This window comes from Sapajus apella, unplaced genomic scaffold (genome assembly GCF_009761245.1).
Source record: "Sapajus apella isolate SASKATOON/1434 unplaced genomic scaffold, GSC_monkey_1.0 scaffold140, whole genome shotgun sequence".
Classification (NCBI taxonomy): Eukaryota; Metazoa; Chordata; class Mammalia; order Primates; family Cebidae; genus Sapajus; species Sapajus apella.
This window is the reverse complement of record NW_022437080.1, coordinates 2,848,579-2,871,350: the sequence shown is the minus strand read 5'-3', so window position 1 is coordinate 2,871,350 and position 22,772 is coordinate 2,848,579. Positions and strand designations below refer to the sequence as shown.

The window sequence follows — 22,772 nt, the reverse complement described above, 5'->3', positions numbered from 1 at the left end:
GTTACACAATGCGAATTTCAGTCTGTGAAGAAACCCTAGAGCAGGGTTTGAGGCTGAAAAGTAAAGCAGCACAAAGTTTGTGGAAATGCCACAGGATGACCCAGAAAATGCAAAAAAGTGGGGGGTGGGGGGGAAGAGAATGGGAGGAGGAGGAGAAAAAAAGAGGAAAGGCGAGGGAGGGAGGAAGGAGAGTAAGACGGGAGTTCCACTTAAGAGTGGAATAAGCTTAAGTACTCCACCTCAGAGTACAACCCACAACCCACTTACTTGACAAATGTGGCAGTGGCCTGTGCTTCTCCACTCACTTCATGTACACATGTACAAGCACACACACAGACACACAAATCCACAGTGAAGTCTTCAATCCAGGAGAGGACCTTCGTAGGTAAGCGAACTTAACTGCAAAAGAATGCAAAATAGCTACTTATACTAACCAATACAAACCACCATTCAAATATCTGGACAACCAAAGGTCACTGGGCATTTGAGAAAAAGCAAGTACCAGGTAAGACAAAGGAACAGATTACATGAGTTTAGGGAAAACAAGAACAGCAGATCAAACCACACACACACGCAAGCATCTCAATTCCTATGTCCAAGGATTTAAAGAGCATATTCCTTAAAAGCGAACCCACTACAAAACAGGCCTCTATAAAAAATGAAAAGACCAGAGAACCACTAGAAATTCTTGAAAATTGATAAAAAATTAAAATTTCGGCCCAGGCACGGTGGCTCATGCCTGTAATCCCAGCACTTTGGGAGGCTGAGGCGGGTGGATTACCTGAAGTCAGGAGTTTGAGACCAGCCTGGCCAACATGACGAAACCCTGTCTCTACTCAAAATACAAAAAATTAGCCAGGCATGATGGCGGGCATCTGTAATTCCAGCTACTCGAGAGGCTGAGGCAGGAGAATCACTTGAATCCAGGTTGGAACCTGGGAGGTGGGGGTTGCCGTGAGCCGAGATTGCGCCACTACACTCCACCCTGGGCAACAAGAGTGAAACTCCATCTCAAAAAAATAAAAATAAATAAAAATAAAAATTTTGGCTGGCTAGTGGCTCAAGCCTGTAATCCCAGCACTTTGCGAGGTCGAGGTAGGTGAATTGCTTGAGTGCAGGTAGTTTGAGAACAGCCAACAAAAATTTTAAAATAAATAAAAATAAAATTAGTTATGCATGGTGGCTCACACCTGTAGTTCCAGCTACTGAGGAAACTGAGGTGGGAGGACTGCTTGAGCCCAGGAGGTCACGGCTACAGTAAGCCATGATTGCACCACTGCACTCCAGCCCAGGAGACAGAAGGAGACCCTGTCTCAAAGAAAGAAAAGAAAGGAAAAGAAAAGAGAAGAAAGAAAAGAAATCACCAGATGGGCTGAAAACCAGGCTGGGCATGAATGAAAACTAAATTAGTATTCTGGAAGACAAACAGAAATCTCCCAATACTTAGAGAAAGGGCAGAACACAAAACATGTAAGCAAATATAATGATAGATAAGACAGCTCCAAAGAGCCCAACAGTCATCTCCTAAGAATTCCATAAGACAAGCAGAGACAATGGAAACAATCATCAAAGCAAGAAAAATCCTTTGAATGGAAAAAGGATAAGACTGAAGATGACGGTATGCCAAGAAAGATAAATAAAGTTTAAAATATTCGTACCTATACCCAGTTTAACAACAACAACAAAAAAAACCTGAGATCATTCAGAAAACACTCAGAGAGGAAAATCAAGATACACACAAAATAATGAGACTCAGGATTATATCTGACTTCTTACCAATAAAACTGATAGAAGATAATGAAGGATGTAAAAATTCAGAGGGCAAAGGATCTCAAACCAAGAATTCAAACCCAAACTATGAGTCAAGTATGATGGTAATTAAATACCTTTCCAGACTCAGTAATTTTTATTTACCTCCTATATGCTGTTTCTGAGAAATCTATTTGAAGATCTTTCAACTGAACTGAAAAAAAAATGAGTGAACTTAGAAGAATGTCTTTAAAAACAAAAACCATTTAATCAAACTGAAAAACTGAAAACCTAAAAATTTGCTATGATAAAGATTTTAGTGACATTAATTTTTTTAAAAAAGGAAATGTCACTAGAAATTTCAAGACAAACTAAAGTGAATTAAACTATTGCGTTATTTACAACAGTTGATAACACCACAGACTTCATAAAAAAGCAGCTTACTGGATCTCGACACTTCCACACAGAACGGCTTTTCTTTAACTGCCACAGGATTATCATTCTTTCTGTAAGGCCCCATTATACTACTTGGTTCTGTTATCAATAGTATCATTCATAGCAGAAATGCTATCTTCTTTGTTCTCATTGTTTAGAATTTTAAAATATGAAGAAAACAGAAAGTAACCGTAATTCAAGAACAGAATAAAAATGGCTTAAAATCCTTGACAGAATTAAACGGCAGAAGTGGAAACACATTGGGAGACACAGATTTCCTTCTGTAACCTAATGGTGAGCCAAGGAATATTGGCTGAAGTTGGGTGGTCCCCTTAAAAATAAAGGTTTAAGAACATTTAAGGCTATAAAGGAAACCACTGAAACTACAGTTCATTATGACAAAAACGAGGAAGTAGGAGGCACGGTTGGTGGTGTGAATAACACTGAATTCCTCACCTTTCATGACAGAAAGAGACACTGAGTCAGACAGATATACCAAAATATGTGAAATTCTGATAACCACAAGAATAGAAACAATTAGTTTTAAGAAACCACCTTTAGGGGGAGGTAAAAAATTTGGCAGATTTTTAAATTTCAAATTCCATCCCTCTGTGGTGCCGGAGGAAAGACTTTTTACCATGTGTGCATATTATTAGTAATTTTTAAAAATAAGGTTAAATATTTAGGTGGTGACCATTTCCTAAAATGTTAAACCTGTGTCATTTTCAGTTTAGCTAGACAACTTTCTTAAACTTCACCATTAATGACTTTCTGGACAGTAAAGACAACTCATCTTCTAAAAGTTTAAACGTTCATACTCTTCACTTCATTGAGTTTATTCTTAGGAGTCTACCCAAAAGGAAAATTTACATAAGTGACACAAATACAAAGGTATGAGGACACTTAGTGCACAACTGTGTCTTGGTAAAAACTTACTGAATATCCCAAAGGCCTATCAGTGAGGAATGGTTAAATAAATTACAGTAGATACATGCAGTCAAAAAGGCTAGGGTAGTAATGATACAGAAAAATGACCTTAACATACAGTGTAGTGAGAAAAGCCAACAGCAAAAGAGTGTACGTAGCATAATCTCCTTTCATGCAGTGATTTTTAAAAGTATCTTTTTGTGTGTGTGTGTGTATATAGGAGGTCTAAAACAATACACACCAAGCTATTAACAGAACAGTGCTTACCTCTGAAAGTAAAATTGAGAAATAAGAGGGGAAAGAAATTGACTTCTTGCTTCTAATTGAACCTTTTATGAATGTTTATTACCTTTGTAAAAGAAAGAAATTCTCAAGAAAAATAACCCTTAAGTTAATCCCACCCATTTATTTCCTTACCTTTCCACCCTTCCACTCCCCCAGTACTCTTGCACCACAGATCTCAGCCTTCCATGTGGCATATTGTGTAGGTGTAAATTCACCTTAAAACTGTCTCCAATTCTTAATTCCATGCAATTCATAGAATGTACCTTTCGCCATGCATGACTGATGAAAAAAATGCATCTCAGTGTTTCATTTGATCTTCGGCTTCATTGGTTAGAGAATGGCACTGCTAATGAAGCGAGGCTGCAAGTGAGATCCCCATATACATCAGCTATTGTGACGCAGTCAGCTTGCCTTTGTATTTATCATCTTCCTGATCACAAGATCAGATATAGAAAGATCAAAGTAAATCCATTTTTACTAGTGGAAACATTTCTTTAAAATATATACTGAGAGCATGCTTCAGTGGCATAGTTGTTGCATTCTGAAGAACACATTTGTGTGTATGTACGGCCCAGAGTTTATTTGTACAACCCAGTCAAGCACACAGAAATCACAAAACTGTGCTATTGTTCCTTCCCAGAGAGACTTCTGGTTAGCCAGATATCTGCAGCAGCATTGTCTCTGTGCTCTTTGGGACCAATGTGACGCTGGAATGTGTGGGACCATGAAGTTCCCAGTGTCTGGTCCATACTTCTCATCTTCAACCAACACACTGAACACAAAATCAAAGCAAAGTGGCAGAGTGAAGGTTTCTCACCCTTAACTTTAAAGAATGGTTTTTCTTTCATTACTCCTTTATAGAAACAACAACAAAGAAATTCAAAGACAGAAGAAAAACAGATTAAATGAGGGCTTGTAAAGCAACCAAAGTGTTGGTTATATAAATATTTCTAACAATGAAGTATCTGATTTTGATCCAACTTAAAATGTCTATTAAAACTGTCCAAATACACAGCTCATACGACAGACATATCATTTTATGGTCTTCATATTTTTTCAAGATATTGTAAACCTAGCAAAAAGTACCAACGGAAAGAATACTCTGCTACAAATCTACAGAGCAACTTGGTATATTACTCTGTAACATCCAACATGAATTTACCTAACTAGAACTCAAAAAAACAGCACATGATTCTCAAGAAAGATTCAAATATATTATCTACTCAAAAAACAATCTGCAGCTGGGCATGGTGGCAAGCTCCTGAAGTCCCAGCTACTCAGGAGGCTGAGGCAGGAGAATCACTTGAGCCCTGCAGTTCAAGGTTGTAGTGAACTATGATTATACCATTGTGCTCCAGCCTGGGAGACAGAGTGAGACCCTGTCTCTAAAACATAAAATAGTTTAAAAAAAAAAAGCAAGCAAAGGCAATGAAGAGAACTCTGGGGACAGTGCATGGGAAATGCAGTGTATGAAGGATTGCCTTCTGGCACACCTGTGGCTCTGAGATGACAGTGGAAATAAAATATGAAGACTTACATAAATAAAGCTTTAAAAAGAAGTCATAGTTCTATTTCAATATAATGTTATCTATTTAAATGTGGCTTACATTTTATCAATGACACTTTTAAACCTAAAAATCGCCACTGAAAATAAGATAATCACATTCCAATCCTAATTCTTGATCTAATAATATCCTCCCGTAAATGCCTTTCCTTTAATACCTTTAATACCTCTCCTTTAATGCCTCTTCTAATCAATTCCAATTTCCTCTTAAATTAAGTAAAACATGTTATTTTCTTTACGCCTACCTTGTCTTTTTAACACCTTTCCTTGACATTTTTTACTTTAGCAACAAACATTTGCTGCATCCTGCACTGTGGGGAGTATGTTTGTGGTCCTCACAACAGCCCTGTGAGGTAGGTATCATTAGCTCTGCTTTACAGGCAAGGAGAGGCAAGCTGAGAAAGACTGACTTGACCAGTGACAAAGCGGGGATTCAAAGCCAAGCCTGATTCTCAAGTGAGTGATGTTTAAAGTTCCCCAGAGGAAAAACAAAGATTGTGCCAAGCAGAAACTACAACTGTAGCTAGACATTGGAAGCAGCTAAAGAGGCGGTTTAACAACATTAATAATTTCTTCTTTGTCACTTGACCATTGTAAACAGTAATTGCACTATATTCTTCTATCATTATATTTTAAAGTTAACAATACACAGAAGTTATCCTTCTCTTTTTATAGAAAAAAATACTAATTACAAATAGACTTGCATTCATTATTGACTATAAAAAGACACGTAAACTGGTACTATTCAACATCAATCCTGGTAAACGGATGGTTGTAAAAAATATATATATAAATATATGATTATAGAAGATGGTTAAAACCAGTGAATTTTGTGGAGATCAAAAAAGTGAAACCCAAACAGATTTAATTTCAAAATACAAAGCCTTATTATCGAGGCACTTCAACCAAGAGAATACACCACAAATCTGTCTGAACTATATGAAAATTAACTCTGGCACCTACACAATTTAGAGATAGGCACAAATGGTTACATAATTTATCAATCCTGAAATCTGTGGTAACTCTGGAATGTGCTGTTTTTTCCATACAAAATTATGTACTGACTTAATAAATAAAATAAAAACATACAGTGTTTAAAACCTAAAATGAACAAATATTTCTGTATAAAAATCTTTAGGAGAAAAAACTTATTGTGAAAATATTTTATCCTCAGATAGATCTAAATCAACAATATTTTAAGACTACCACTGCTCTACTGAAAAAAACAAGTAAAAGCTTTTACAATCTAAAACCTTTTTTAAAGATTTTGAGGTTCCTATGAGCACTCGATGTTAGCGAAAAAGCAGCTAGGAAGATTTCAATGACGATACATGATGTAATTCTTTATTTCTATAGGAAAATTCTATACACCAGTGGCAAAATTAGCAGTACTATTTGAAGAGGCTGGTTTTGCCTATAATGTGTCCTGCTTGTCTAATGCAGCTAGACACATTAAATTCTCTAATCATGTGACACTCCAAATGAGCTCTAGAGTTTTAATAAGTACCCATAGCTCAGTGTTAACTACAAACCTATACTTAGCTTTTACCAAATGACGAAAGGATTCAGTATTAAGAATACCCTCAATATTATTCAAGGTGAATATCCAACAGGAGCAGCCTTGGAGTTTGCTAGATGTTAAATTTTGTTCTGAAATCCACCATGTTTTAAAGATACTGCCACTCTTGCATGAACTCAGTGGCTCACACCTTTAATCCTAATACTATGGAGGCCAAGGTGGGAGGATTGCTTGAACCCAGGAGTTCAAGACCAGCCTGGGCAATGTGGCAAAACTCAATCTCTGCAAAAAATACCAAAAATTAACCAGGCATGGTGGCATGCGCCTGTACTCCCAGCTACTCAGGTGGCTCAGGTGGGAGGACTGCTTGAGCCCCAGGAAGTCAAGGCTACAGTGAGCTGAGATCATACCCCTGCACTCCAACCTGTGTGACAGTGAGACCCTGTCCCAAAAACAAAATAGTTACCATTTTTGAAGTCACAAAAACTGGCACATGGTTGCTCACACCTGTAATCCCATCATTTTGGGAGGTTAAGGAGGATGGATTGCTTGAGCCCCTGAGTTTGAGAACAGCTGCCTCTATCAAAAAATACAAAAATTAGTTAAGCATGGTGGTATTCCCCGCTACACAGGAGGCTGAAATAGGAGGACTGCCTGAGTCCAGAAAACGGAGGTTACAGTGAGCCAAGATAGCGCCACTGCACTCTGGCCTGGGCAACAGAGCGAGACTCTGTCTCAGAAAAAAAAAGTAACAAAAATCATTTCATTAATCGTAGGATTATTCTCTGTACTATAATGCAAGGATGCAGTGCTTATTTTAGAATATGTTACATGAAATTAAGACACCACTCAGTGATGCTCCAAAACCACAAAGTTTCCCGCCGTTACTTGCATGGTCCATCAAGACAGGAATGCCCAGCTGCCTCCTCCACGCCCAGTGCCAGGAGCCTCATCTGGCTCACAGCACACAGGAATTATTTGAACAAATGCATAAACACAAAACTTCTCAGTGATCTTTGATGCCCATAACCAAGCTGCGGAGCAGATCTGTTTAAAAACATGTTTTTTATTTTGCCTACAGTCAACCTCACAGTTCATAAGGAATTTTACAATTATTTATTATAATTTGTTTTTGTAAGGAAGGTAGCAGTTCATAAGTCTTTAAAATCTTTAAAATCTCTGCTATTAGCACAGACCATATCAAAATGAGTTGACTCTTCCCAGCTGTTAAGAAACAACTGAGGCACTAAAAACTAATTCCTGGACACAAATTCAGTGAGGTTAAGCCCCAGGATCCCCAGAAGAAAACTCCCGTTACTTCTTAAAAAGAGTAAGTTCCTACTTCACCCACTACTTACTATAGCCAGCTGAAAATTGGCACATGCTGGTTAACATGCCACCAAATTCTCCCCAATTGCTCTGTTTCGTAAAACCATATTGCTGGTATCACTTCAGCTTGTTCCAACTTGTGCCTGCCTAGCATGTCACTGCTACTAAATCCTGACCTCAACTGTCTGGATTTGAATACTTTTGAGAAAGTAAAAAGCAGCAAACCCTGACCTCTGAGAACTAATGTGAGGTTCAAGCTAAGCCTTGGTGTTACTACAAACTGTTCTGATATCTACAGCTTAAACATTTCATGCTCCTGTTGGACAATCTCACTGAACATCGACAACAAAAGTAGTCACTCCAAGACCATGGCAAAGTGAGACAAAAGAATGTCACTGTACAATCCACAAAATACAAAATTCTTTCCGCCAAATGAGTGATAGCTATTTCTTCAACAATTACAGCTGTTTCCTCAATCTAGTTGACCCTCTCTATAAGATCTGTTGATACCCAATCATAGTATTGCCTCTGTTTTTTGACAGCACCCTATCCAGAGCAAGCCCTCATGTCCAAAAAACTACCCAAAACCTAAATCCTATAACACCCTCTTACTAGGGACACCCCATGGTTCCCTGTGGTCTGTGTTCTTTGCTGCAATGAGTAATAAATCCCAACTTACTCTACCACAGGTGTACTCTAGTGGCCTTTAGCTGAAGGATATTCACACTTGTGAATACGAACAGTGAAATGTTCTAGGCTTAGAAAATGACTCTAAAACACAGCTTATTAACACATCATTCACAGGAGGGCAGCTCTGGATGATGCTGGTATAAGATTTCTTCAGTTTTACTTTTAATGTCAAGACCATGGTAAAATGTTTTAAATGGCTGAGGTAAAGTAAAAAGCATTTAAAACTGTTAAGGCAGAGAAGAAGCTTTTAGTTGGTCAGGAGAATAAGATGGAGTTAGTCAAGGGTCATTTTGGCGGCAGCATGTCCAAGTATCTGGGTTATGCCTAAGTTTAGAGGTATTTTAACACAAGGGCTCCAGGAAAATGCTCAGCAATAACAAAGCTGAAGCTATAAGGGAAACATGAAAAAGGGTAATATCTTTTTTCCTAAGACAGGGTCTCATTTGGTCACCCAGGCCTGGGTGCAGTGGTGCATGGCTCACTGCTGTCTTGATTACTCCTGGGCTCAAGTAATCCTTCTACCACAGCTTCCTAGGTAGCTGAAACGTAAAAAAAAAAAAAAAAAATAGAGCTCACCTTAACTACTGGAATTATCTGGATAGTATATAAGCTGTAAGAAAATAAAACAAGATTTTCATACGCCCTCTTTTGATGAAAGATTTTTACAGTTCTATAAGTATTAATCATATCTACAAGTACAAAACCAAAAATGTGGCCAGGTGTGGTGGCTCATGCCTGTAATCCCGACACTTTGGGAGGCCAAGATGGGAGAATCTCTTCAGCCCAGGAGTTTGAGACAAGCCTAGACAACATAGTGACATCTTGTTTCTATTAAAAAAAAAATAAGATAAAATTAGACAGGCATAGTGGCATGCACCTGCAGTCCCAGCTATTCAGAAAGCTCAGTGGATCACATAACCTCAGGCAGTTGAGGCTCCAGTGAGTTGTGATCGTGCCACTGCACTCCAACCTGGGTGACCAAGTGAACCGCTGTCAACAAAACAAAATAAATAAAATGATGATGAGGAAACACCATAAGCCCAGGTGTGGTGGCTCAGGTTTGTAATCCCAACAATTTGGGAGGCCGAGGCTGGCAGATCACCTGAGGTCAGGGTTTCAAGGCCAGCCTGGCCAACATGATGAAACCCTGTCTCTACTAAAAATACCAGAAATTAGTCTACCATGGTAGTACACGCCTATAATCCCAGCTATTCGGGAGGCTGAGTTAGGAGAATCGCATCAGCCTGGGAGGCAGAGGTTGCAGTGAGCTGAGATCGCACCACGCACTCCAGCCTGGGTGACAAGAGCAGGACTCCGTCTCAAAAAAAAGAAAAAAGAAACACCACAGTGTTGACGAATTTCTCTTTTAAGACAAGCCTTCAGGAACTGTGCCAAACCTTAACCTTTACAATTATCACAGTCCTCAGTGTTTCTCCTTAAGAACTGAAACTCTCCACAACACTCGTCTTTAAAATACCTTTCATTTCACAGGCGGAAATTTCTAATATCTGATTCTTCTTAAGTCAAAAATGTATCAGCTTATTTCTCACTACAGGAGAACAGACGTTTGGCAGGGACGGGAGGGAAAGGGCCTCACTTTGTCACCCAGGCCTGAGTGCAGTGACAAAATCTCGGCTCACTGCAGCCTTGGATTTACCAGGTTCAAGAGATCATCTTACCTGTCTCCCTGGTAGCGGGGACAACAGACACACACCAACACACCTGGCTAATTTTTTGAATTTTTTTTTTTGTATGAATGGGGTTTTGCCATGTTGTCAAGGCTGATCTCAACCTCCTGGAGTCAAGTGATCTGCCTGCCTTTGCCCTCCCAAAGTGCTGGGATTACTGGCGTGAGCCACCGAGAACAGACTTGAAGTCAAGAATACAAGGGAAGGCCAGGCACAGTGGCTCATGCCTGTAATCCCAGCACTTTGGATGGCCAAGGCGGGTGGATCACTTGAGGTCAGGAGTTCAAGACCAGCCTGGGCAACTTGGTGAAACCCCATCTCTACTGAAAATACAAAAATTAGCCAGGCATGGTGGTGTGTGCCTGTAATCCCAGCAACCCAGGAGACTGAGGCACAAAAATTGCTTGAACCTGGGAGCTGGAAGTTGCAATGAGCCAAGATTGCACCACTGCACTCCAGCGTGGGCAACAACATAGCTAATTTTATTTCTTTCAGAGGTTAAAATGTAAAAATAAATATATAAAATAGCTAATTCAAAACCTCAAGGTATTTTACAGTAATTGGCTTAAGGATTTACCTGCTAGAATTTAATGAACTAAACAAAATGTCTCGTGAATACTCTTGACAAATTGTTGTGTTAATATATAAACATTTTATTTCCTCCCAGAAGATCCTTGGGAACTTATATTTGCAAGCATATTAAAACATAAAATCTGTAAAACTAAAAATGTTCTAAAAAATCAGATTAATGGCCAAGCATGGTGGCTCAGTACTTTGGGAGGCAGAGGTGGGCAGATCACTTGAGCCCAGGAGTTCAAGACCAGCCTGGGCAACATGGTGAAACCCTGACTCTACTAAAAATACAAAAATTAGCCACGCACAGTGGCACATGCCTGTAGCCCCAGCTTCTTAGGAGGTTGAGGTGGGAGGATCGCTTGAGCCTGGCAGGCAGAGGTGGCAGTAAGCCAAGATCATGCCACTGCACTGCAGCCTAGGTGACAGAGCAAGAGCTTGTCTCAAATTAATAATATTATATTGATATTTAGAATGAAGAGGCTCTATTTAAAAAAAAAAAAAAAAAAAAAAACAGATTGGGCAGGAGGATTGCTTAAGGCCAGGAGTTTGAGGTTACAGTGAGCTATGATCAAGACGATGTACTCCAACATGGGCAACAGAGTGAGGTCCTGTCTCTGAAAAATAATAAATTTTAAAATCAGAATACACTTTAAAAAGACATAAGTGGAATAATTTGCATAGATTTCAGGAAACAAAAATGAAATGATCTAACCATTACAAAAAAAATTTTTTTAATATTACCACTACGAACTTTTTTTTTTTATGAGACAGAGTCTTGCTCTGTCACCCAGGCTGGAGTGCAGTGGCACGATCTCGGCTCACCGCAATCTCCACCTCCCAGCTTCAAGTGATTCCCCTGTCTCGGCCTCCCGAGTGGCCGGGACTACAGGCACGCACCAGCACGTCCAGCTAATTTTTCTGTATTAAGTAGAGGTGGGGTTTCACCATGTTGGCCAGGATGGTCTCAATCTCCTGACCTCGTGATCTACCCACCTCAGCCTCCCAAAGTGCTGGGATTACAGGCGTGAGCCACCGCACCCAGCCACCACTACCAAATTTTTGAGTTATTTAATATTTAGGGTCTACAGTAAGAAGAAGAAAACTGAGTGCTGTACTATAATGCCCTCAAGAAAGGAGCAGGATTTTAGTTCAGAAATCACTAAACTTAAAATGCTCTTTTTATTCTAGACGTCACCCGTCTGATCTTAGAATCACTGAATCAGGCCCACATCTGCTATGTCACAGGTAAGGATTTGGCTCCTATCTTGCAATGAACTACACTGAAGAATCTGGGCAGAGGAAATTCAGCTACTCCATTTGGTCAAACTGACAAGTTTGATGGGGTGGAAGCAGAGGGTACCGAGAGCCCAAAAAATGACATTAGATCTCTGTATTTAAATCTTGTCTACTTCAACAAAAATTTTCCCCAAGACTCCTAACTTACTGCTGACATATTATTCATCCAAGATGGCAAAAAGAAGTAACATTTTACCAGAGTTATCATTTGTTCATCTAACTTATTTATCACTAAATGGAAGAGGGATTAATTCTTGTGATTAAGGTTGGTCAGTAGGAAAAAACCCTGCTCTTCCCCTGAAGAAAACAAAATGCTGTCCCGATGAAACAGTCTGGACACCACAGCCTGCTGCTGCTGACAGTGAAGACTATTCACTGTCAATGTAAGTATCATTCCTGCTTAATGTGGTACTTCATCAATTCACAAAACATTTCTGAAGAAATGAGAGAACTGCAAAAATGTTGGACATGGTGCTAAAGGGAGACACCATGTCTTCTAAATTTATATCAGCAAAAGAAACAATGACAGCACATTTGCCACAGCGTGTCATGATTTAATTATCTGATGCAGCTAACAACTAACATAAAATCTTTAAATCCTTTTATAAGACATTATGTATGTATGTATGTACGTACGTAATGGAGTTTTGCTCGTTGCCCAGGCTGGAGTGCAATGGTGTGGTATCGATACACTGAAACCTCCTCAGCCTCTTGGATTCATGCAATTCTCCTGCCTCAGCCTACTGAGAAGCTAGGACTACAGGCACATGCCACCATGTCCAGCTAACTTATCTTTAGTAGAGACGGGGTTTCAACATGTTGCCCAAGCTGGTCTCGAACTCCTGCCCTCAAGTGATCCGCCTGCCTTGGCCTCCCAAAGTGCTGGGATTACAGGTGTGGGCCACCATGCCCAGCCCTTTTATAATAGTTTAAAAAGGTCAATTCTAAGTTCATATCTGAATTTTTTACGTCTAAAAACATTTAAAAGTGACAACTTTGTTTAAACAAGTAGTAATAGTTATAGACTGCTTGTAAATATAAAAACGTGTACTACTATAACAAGAATGGCTAAAAAACATTTAAATGAAAAAAGTTCTCAAATAACCACTTTTATCCTTAAATAGTCCAGAGATTTGGAAGCAGGCTCTGAAATTCACTTTGGAAATGACAGCTCAACGAGATGAGTACCTCATTTCATAGATGAGGACACAAAGTATTGTAACTTGCCCCAGAAACACATGGCTCCTAAGAGCTGAAACTGTGACTAACATTCAGCTTCTAGAGCTCGTGGTTATAACCATATGCAATAGTGTCTTTTCATATGCTTCCAATGAATTGGTTTTAGTAGCAGGAGACTGCCAGATGACGCTGATCAGAAAAAGTAATAAAACAGTATTTTTAAAAGAATATGGAGGCATCTAGACTCAGAACTACATCTGTTTTTTTAAAAACAGAATATAGACAAAAATCAGTGAAAGGTAATTAAGACAACTCTACACAATGGAAGGTGAGATAAAAACCACAATATCACAAAACATAAAGAATAGTACTAAAGAAATAGAAAAATGCCGGGCGTGGTGACTCACACCTGTAATCCCAGCACTTTGGGAAGCTGAAGCAGGCGGATCATGAGGTCAGGAGTTCAAGACCAGCCTGACCAATAAGGTGAAACCCCCATCTCTACTAAAAACAGAAAAATTAGCCAGGCATAGTGGCACACACCTGTAGTCCCAGCTACTCGTGAGGCTGAGGCAGAAGAATCGCTTGAACCTGGGAGGTGGAGGTTGCAGTGAGCCAAGATCGCTCCACTGCACTTCAGCCTGGGCAACAGAGTGAGACTCCAAAAAAAAAAAAGATAAAGAAAAATAACTTAATGAAAACATCTTTCAAAGCCTAACCCACCTAGTAAAAAGCTAAAGTGGAAAAGGGACATGAAGAAATCTTTGACTGCTAAAATTATTCTGCATCTTATCCAGAGGTAGTTAAGGCAAGTGCATAAATATAAAAAATACATTATACTATACATTTAAGATTTGTGCACTTACTGTATATATACAATTAAAAAGCATAAATATTCCAAAATTTTTTGAAAGATTAGGTAATTCTGAGACTCCACTACTTCAAACAATAGTGTTAATAACATCATCCAGTGTCTCAACGGAGGCTGGCAACATCTCCTTATGAGGTACATCCTAGTCACTTAACTCTTTGCAATGCTTGACTTTCAAACTTTAGGTCTGCCCTGAAACATAAAACTAATGTAATTCCGGTTAATATTATCAAATCCAATCATCCATCTGAAAAGGTAATGCTTTCTGTAACTTCCCTGACAGGTAGGTGGCAAGCTAAATGTGGCAAAATTTCATGAAAGGGAAGCCCAAAAGCCCACACAACAGTCCGTTCTCTTTTCTTCTCTTTTATGGAAGGAAAAAATACAGCATCTCCCCTATGTCGTCCAGGCTAGAGTGCAGTGGCACAATCTAAGCTCACTGTAGCCTCTAACACCTAGACTTGAGCAATCCTCCTGCCTCAGCTTTCTGAGTAGGTAGGACTACACATGCATGCCACTACGTTTTTCATTTTTTTTGTAAACACAGGGTCTCACTTTTGTCACCCAGGCTGGTCTCAAACTCCTGACTTCAACAACCCTCCCACCTCGACCACCCAAAGAGCTGGGATTACAGGTATGAGTCACTGTGCCTAGCCACATTCTCTTATCTTTCCACAGAAAAAAAATGAAATCCAAATATGATGTCCTATATCCTAACACCTATATTCTACACCTATATAAAATAAATCCAATCTTACTTGCAAAAAATATTCTTTAAATATATGAAAATAACTATAATCTTAAGTCTCTTTTCTACTGTTCTCCATTCCAGTAAACTCCCCTCAAAAATGAAGCTCCACCACTCTGAACATCTATTAAGTATTCTAATAAGTGGGGAAGAACATAACACCTCAAAGGTTCACGCCAATCAAATCTTAGGATTGTTTTTATAGGAACTCTAATTAACCAGTCTAGCAAACCCTGGAACTGAGGTTGATCAAAGGACAGAACTTCATATTTATCTTTTATTTTACATTTTAAGTTTCTATTAAGTTAAACTTCGCAACATCTTCTCAAATCCTGAAATCTAGTGAACTTCTACTTGTAGATTTGAATCAGCTATAAATCTACAAAGCAATTAATATAAAATGTTAAACAGGACGGGACAAGTAAAGAACCTTACACAGCACTCTCTGAATACTTCTCTCACAGGTAACAACCAACCAGGGAAGACTTTCTTTGGGAATGACCTTTCACTCATACAGCTAAAAAGCCACATTCCTCTACCATGATCCACAAATTAGTTTAAAAGATCGCCTATATTGCTCTGGCCACAATGTCCTTGACCTCTCCAATAATCCTATAAAAAAACAGGATTATTTTAGCATGATTTATTCCAGATTACTATTTCTCAATGCAGTAAGCCCCTTAATAAGCACTTTGGAAGGATTTCTTTCTCCAAGCCTGCACATGCATGCATGTGTGCATACTTGCGTTGGTGACTTTTTTAGAAAGTTATGTGTGGTAGTCATCAATGAAGTTCACTTCAGAAGTGTATAGATCACAAATTATTTATCTGAAAAAGCAGTCATCGGGCCTGATGGGATTAAGAACTACTACTCTAACCTGAATGACTAATGGCATCACAAACCACTTTTGTTTAATAACATTAAAATTTTCTGTTGCAGATAAAATATTGAGCTCCCTGACAAGCAGTTCCTAGAACCCATCCTTTTTTACTCCTTGTTTCTGCATTCATGCTGACTTCCCTCAGTATTTTCTAATTGTTTCAATATGATAAAATACTTATAATTTCCATGTGTGACAAAACAAACTGGGAAACTGAGAGGACTCCCACAGTCTCCAACAGGCATAGGGAGATGGCCAGACTAAGGAGGCCATCCTCAATATTAACTCTGTTCTCTCACCGTGAGCTCTACCAATTATCAAAATACATTCAAAGAGAAAAAACAGAGAAAGGCCTTGGCAGATTTGGCTTTGAGGGTTTTAGTGTGCATGTGGAGAAATTAAGGTTATTTTATGAAACAACCTGTAAAAAGGAATAACTGACCCAGAAACTACCATTTATTCCTATAAACAGAAATCCTCATTCTGGTCTCTTTACAATTAAAGAGATCATAGCACTATAGGTACTTCTCAGAAATTGCTGAGATACAGTTTTCTGGTGTATTATAAAAAAGTAGTCAGGCACAAGTGGTTCATGCCCGTAATCCCAACACTTTGGGAGGTCGAGGCGAGCAGATCACTTGAAGTCAGGAGTTTAAGACCAGCCTGACCGACATGGTGAAACCCTGTCTCCATACTTCCCTCACTGACTAAACTTACAATGTTATACCATATTTTAATCATATACTTTATTAAAGAATCTACTCACCAAAAATGAAAAAGCCAAGACATATTATATATTTATCTAATTGTATCAGCCTTTCCAAAGCTCAGAATTTTAACTTTAAAAACTATCAAAGACCTGATAAGCTGAGTGAGATCTGTAATAGAACAGGGTAACTAATTCATCAGAACAAAAATTTAAGCCTCACTCAAAACTTACAGAAGCATACAACTACAGAATAGACAACTATAGAAAATTTGTATCTTTAATCAATATAAAGATATAAAGGCTTTTTCTGAAAAATGACTGCCTAAATTATTAATCATAGGGATTTGTCACTGTTAAAAAATTTGAATATTTAGCCAAGCATGGTGGCTCACGCCTGTAATTCCAGCACTTTGGAAGGCTGAGGCGGGTGGACCACCTGAGGTCAAGAGACCAGCCTGTCCAACATGGTGAAACCCCATCTCCACCAAAAAATACAAAAATAAGCCAGGTGTGGTGGCACATGCCTGTAGTCCCAGTTACTGGGGAGGCTGAGGTGGAAGAATTGCTTGAACCCAGGAGGCAGAGGCTGCAGTGAGCCATTATTGCGCCACTGCACTCCAGCCTGGGTGACAGAGCAAAATCCTGTCTCAAAAAACAAAACAAAACAAAAATTGAATCTTCATATACAAAAGAATGCCTGGGAGTGGCTCTTGACTGTTAATTAAGACACTAAATATAACAGCAGCAGCATGCAACTCTGAAAGAAAGGTACATTCAACAGGTTTTGGGTCATATTATGCACAATATTTTAAATCAGCACAGAGATTAAAAGAACAAAGCCCAGCATAAAAATTTTAATCAGTTCCTGTAAAAATATGATCATGTAAAATGAATATTTCAGGACCCTACTACACAAATTTTTTAAAATAATGTGCTTTAGATGTTAAATATAAAGCCTTTTTCCCTCTCATAATATAGCCAGATAATTATTTACATAATAAGACAACCTACCATGATCCAGTCTTTTTAGAATTGCAGAGTGCCTTAAAGAAACACTTCCTCAAAGAAAGAAACTGGGTAGAAAATACAGGTAGCTGTATGTAAAATGGGTCCAGGTGGTTGTTAGGATGGTTAAATGAGATATGCTTGAAGTGCTTTTAATATTAAAAGCATGCTAAGTCAACGTAAGGAATTTTTCTTTAAAGGTGTTTCTGTTTTTTGTCTTGGGGGTAAACAATTCTGCAGAGTGTTTTGTAAAACCTTACAGAAATAAATTAGGTTCATTATCATAAACTACATGGCTTGCCAATTTTACTTTAGTAACAAAGTCATTTCCAATAAAAAGCACCCATTTTTTGGAACACTCAAACTCTGTAAATGTGTCTTCACACAGTTCAAAACCACACTGCCAAACCAAAAGATCTTCGTGTAGACAGCGGTCATCCCATTTAGTGTAAACCACAGTGAAATACAATCCTGAAGGGGCACACAGAGACTTATCGAAAGTATTAGCAATAATATTATTTTTCTTAATCTGTGGGATGAGTACTGAAGTGTTCATTTCCATTCCATTAGTATTCTATTTGAAAACTAAAAACTCCTGCATAAGTCTCAACAGAACTGCTTATGTCCATGTTCTATTTAATAAATCTTATAACCCATTTGTAGTGGGAACCATTAGCTATGGTTTAATATTTTTGTTACATTCACTATAACCTCTACAATTTTAAAGAATGTTAGAAAATGAACTTGAGTACCTCGTTTCCTCCACCTACACCCTTCTCCCCCAAAAACATCTTTACTTCACAATTATGTCATTACAGCTTAAGAAGGCACTGTTGCTGGCATTCATTTAAAACATAAAAGAGACAGTTTAACATAGTAGTTAAGAGCATGAACACTGGGGCCAAACAAACAGGCTTCAAATCCAAGCCTCAGCTCTTACAAGCTATATGACCTTTGACAGGTTTATTTAACTTTCTGGTACCTTGGTTTACTCATTTGTTTTTTTTTTTTTTTTTTGAGACGGAGTTTCGCTCGTTACCCAGGCTGGAGTGCAATGGCGCGATCTCGGCTCACCGCAACCTCCGCCTCCTGGGTTCAAGCAATTCTCCTGCCTCAGCCTCCCGAGTAGCTGGGACTACAGGCGTGCGCCACCATGCCCAGCTAATTTTTGTATTTTTGGTAGAGACGGGGTTTCACCATGTTGACCAGGATGGTCTCGATCTCTTGACCTCGTGATCCACCTGTCTCGGCCTCCCAAAGTGCTGGGATTACAAGCGTGAGCCACCGCGCCTGGCCTGGTTTACTCATTTGTAAAATGAAGAACAACCAGTACTGCTCGCATAGGACTACTGGGAAGATTAAACAAACTACTTACAATATGCCTGATATACTGTAAGTATAATGTGTCAGCTATTATTGTTAAAATCAAGAAGGTAATACAAAATTAAAGCATGCTAAAATTTGTTAGCTGATTCTCTTTACGAGTATAATAGGGAGGCGTGAGGCTGTGGGAAACAAATTAAAAGAACATAATGCCTCTCAGTAAAATTTATTTCCATATTCTTACTTATTCTATATTTTCAACCTGCCAGTAATGAAGTAATCTGCTTCCACATGCCGATAAAACTACGCTTCAAGCGCTCACATGGATCTCCTACCATACTATCAGACATCTTCAGCGATTGTGAAAATATCTTACCTTCCCTACTCAACATGAGGATAGGGTTATATCTTACAGAACAGTCTACTAGGTAACTTGAATATAGGATACTCATTGTTTATTAGATTTTAATGGTACTATTTCAGTTGGAGTCAAACGTGTAAACATAACTTACAGGCTCATTTAGGTTCACATATTTCTGGTGTGTACAATGTTATTTTATCATAAGCTGGGAAGCTAGGGGAAATTTTTTTTCAATTTTTAATAAAAACTGTAAAAAAATGTTACTGTAATCCCAGTCCATAAATCGCCACAATCAACACTAGAAAAAAAAGGAGAAAATGTGTATAAACTATGGTGACTTACACATCCTTTGTAATGGTGGACATATACATAGTGCTTCTCAATGCTGCAGTATATTCTATTTCATAAATGTCTGTTTTTTTCAACTCATGAGCCAACCAACAAGGACTTTTATATAATAAATCCACCAACAACAGATCTATGCTTATTTTAAACCTCAGAAGATACTGATTATTTTTCTCTTCTGTAACTTTGACCTTTTCTAGGCCTAAGAGCAATCTCAGAATGATACTATTATAAAAAGCAACTACAGGCCAGGCACAGTGGCTCATGCCTGTAATACCAGCACTTTGGGAGGCCGGGTCATGTGGATCATGTGAGGTCAGGAGTTACAGAACAGCCTGGGCCAACATGGTGAAACCCAGTCTCTGCTAAAAATACAGAAGTAAACTGGGTATCCTGATGCATGCCTGTAATCCCAGCTACTCAGGAGGCTGAGGCAGGAGAATCACTTGAACATGAGAGGCAGAGATTAGAGTGAATCGAGATTGCACCACTGCACTCCCCAGCCTGGGCGACAGAGCAAGACTTGGTGTCAAAAATATTTTAAAAATAATAAAAAAGTAAAAATAAAAAGCAACTATAAACTCTGCATTCAAAGTACAGGTCCAGTGTGGTGGCCCTCACTATAATCCTAGCACTTTGGGAGGCTGAGGCAGGAGGATCCCTTGAGCCGAGGAGTTTGAGACCAGCCTGGGCAACACAGAGCCTGTCTCTGCTTAAAAAAATAATAATAATAAAAAAACTATGGTATCATGGCTTCTGTTATGCACAGGCACACTGTATACTTAAAGCTAAAAAACTCAGTTAAGAAGACCTTACAGCTGTCTTTTTATTTTTTTTGAGACGGAGTCTCGCTCTGTCACCCAGGGTGGAGTGCAGTGGTGTGATCTTGGCTCACTGCAACCTCTACCTACCGAGTTCAAGCGATTCTCCAGCCTCAGCCTCCCAAGTAGCTGGACTATAGGTGCCCATCACCACAACTGGCTAATTTTTATATTTTTAGTAGAAACGGGGTTTCATCATGTTAGCCAGGATGGTGTCGATCTCCTGACCTCATGATTCGCCCACCTCAGCCTCCCAAAGTGCTGGGATTACAGCCATGAGCCTGGCCTACAGCTGTCTTTTAATACTTAACGGCTTGCCATGTGACTGAAGTGCAGACTTAATTTTTGGTATTCTGTAAGCCAGACGCCTTGTAAGGAAGCAGATTTCGGATATAATGCAAGAACTCCCTGAAAAGTAGAGCTGTCTAAAATTAAAAGGAATTCATGTGAAGTAGGGAATACTCCATCACTGAAAATGTTTGTGAATAGAAGACTGTTTTTTAGGAATGCTGTAGAAAAGTATTTGATAGAGAGTTCAACTATATGATCACAAACTCCCCTTAAATAGAGTATTCTTATATTTTCTTAACAGTTAACTCCAAAAGTAATGGCCTGCCACACAACACTAACAATGCAAAGGAGTATGCTTATCTGCCTGATGCCACAGAGTCTACGTGTGTTACATGAACATCATCCTTAATAAAGGGCGACTGATATTTTAGAGGTCTGAATATCCTGTCCCTATTTGTTTGACTTTGTGATCCAATTTTCTCTCAGTAGCGCTAAATAAGTTCACTTCACATTTAAAGAACTTCTCATCATCCCTTGAAAGAACCGCCAATCCACCATCCCTCTGACCCCACAACTCACCAAGGGGAGGATGGGAAGCTCTTAGATGCAGAAAATTTGGAAAAGTGAGAAATGACAGAAAACACACAATTGGAATCTAATAACTCTTCTCCTACACCAGACTTGCTATCAGAATTACTGCTTGGGTGGTATAATCAACTTAGTTCAATATATTCATATCTGCTTCACATACTGAAGTGTCTTGGGGTACTAAAAATATTATGACTATAAAGCAAGTAGAATATTTTTTAAAAGAATCACACGATATTAGAAAGCTAGAATGTAAATCCTCAAAGTATGTGAAGGCTCATTATACCTTTGTGCATGTTTGAAATTTCCATAGTAAAAACCTAAAACAATGAGCCCGCATACAAAAATCTCAACTCTCATTTATGATACTTAGCTTCATCTAAATTTACCTGGACTTATTTGAAAATATATAACTGCTAGTTAATATCCCCTGCACACTCTAAATTCCAGAAGAAAATTCTTAATAAAACCCTTTCATTACCAAAACGGAATAATGCTTCACTGGATCATGGGATTGAAAAACATTATCACACAGATTTCCTTCTTCTTAAAATCCAAGCTGCAAAGTGGTTTCAGATCAGACTTCAGTTAGTACAGTCCACTGTAAAATTAGTTGTTTTAATTCTCTAGAGTTAGTTTTAATAAATAAAATTATTTCATTTTCTGAAAGTTTCTAGGATTTTAAAAACTTAGAAAATATTTAACTTATTTCTGTTTAATAGCTAAGACTAATAGTGAGGAAAGATTCAACCTAAGTGTGGCATTGAGCTGGGTGCCAAGTAAGATTCTAGTCCTGGCTTTGAACATGTCACTTACACCCTTGGAGTCATGGTGCTCATCCATAAAATGACGCTGACAAGATGATCTCAAAGCCTTTGTCTCATTCTGAAGTTATACAATATTATGACCTTTATAGTGAGTATACTTCCTCAATGTGACAGGTTCCCTATCCTTATGAAAGCTATAATCATACACTACTGTGGATCAACCCAAACAAAATGCACAAAGTCAGGAGTGTTTAAGCAAATGTGATTGAAGATGCTGGCTTGAAATATGGACTGAAATAAGGTTAAAGTATCTCAAGAGTCTTTCCTGTCTCCAAAGCGTCAACATTACATGCTATAGATAAAGCTCTGAAAAGCTGTGGGAAACTTACGATTCACTGAGACAACGATCTCTGCTGACTCTTGAACATAGGGAAAGGCTCTGAATAACAATTTGACACCCAACACCTGTAGCACCCATCCTCCCTCCCTGCATTTGTGTCAGAGAAAGATGGTACTTTTGTGGCATTCTAGAATCAAGGATATGGAGTAGAAGATACTGTTTGTTAAACAGTACGTTTAACAGGTTCAAATTAAGCACCTGAGAAAAGTACCTTCCTACTTAATAAACTAATAGGATCCAGTTAGAAGTCTCTTCGTTGTGATGTTTGTATTGCACATATACAACAAATTCCTTAACTCTACCACCACTGAATTCATGTAACTCACATTGATATACTGTTAGTATTTCAACAGTCTCATTTTACAGAGTCCAATATTCTAATCATAATCTAAAATAATCGAAGTGAGAATATGGACTTCAGTTAT

At 38.6% G+C, this 22,772-nt stretch overlaps 1 protein-coding gene across 1 annotated transcript in view; it reads right to left on the bottom strand.

The window, feature by feature from the left end:
* WDR33 (WD repeat domain 33) overlaps window positions 1–22,772 on the bottom strand; it is a 111,330-nt gene that overhangs the window by 39,131 nt on the left and 49,427 nt on the right. The window lies entirely within an intron of this gene.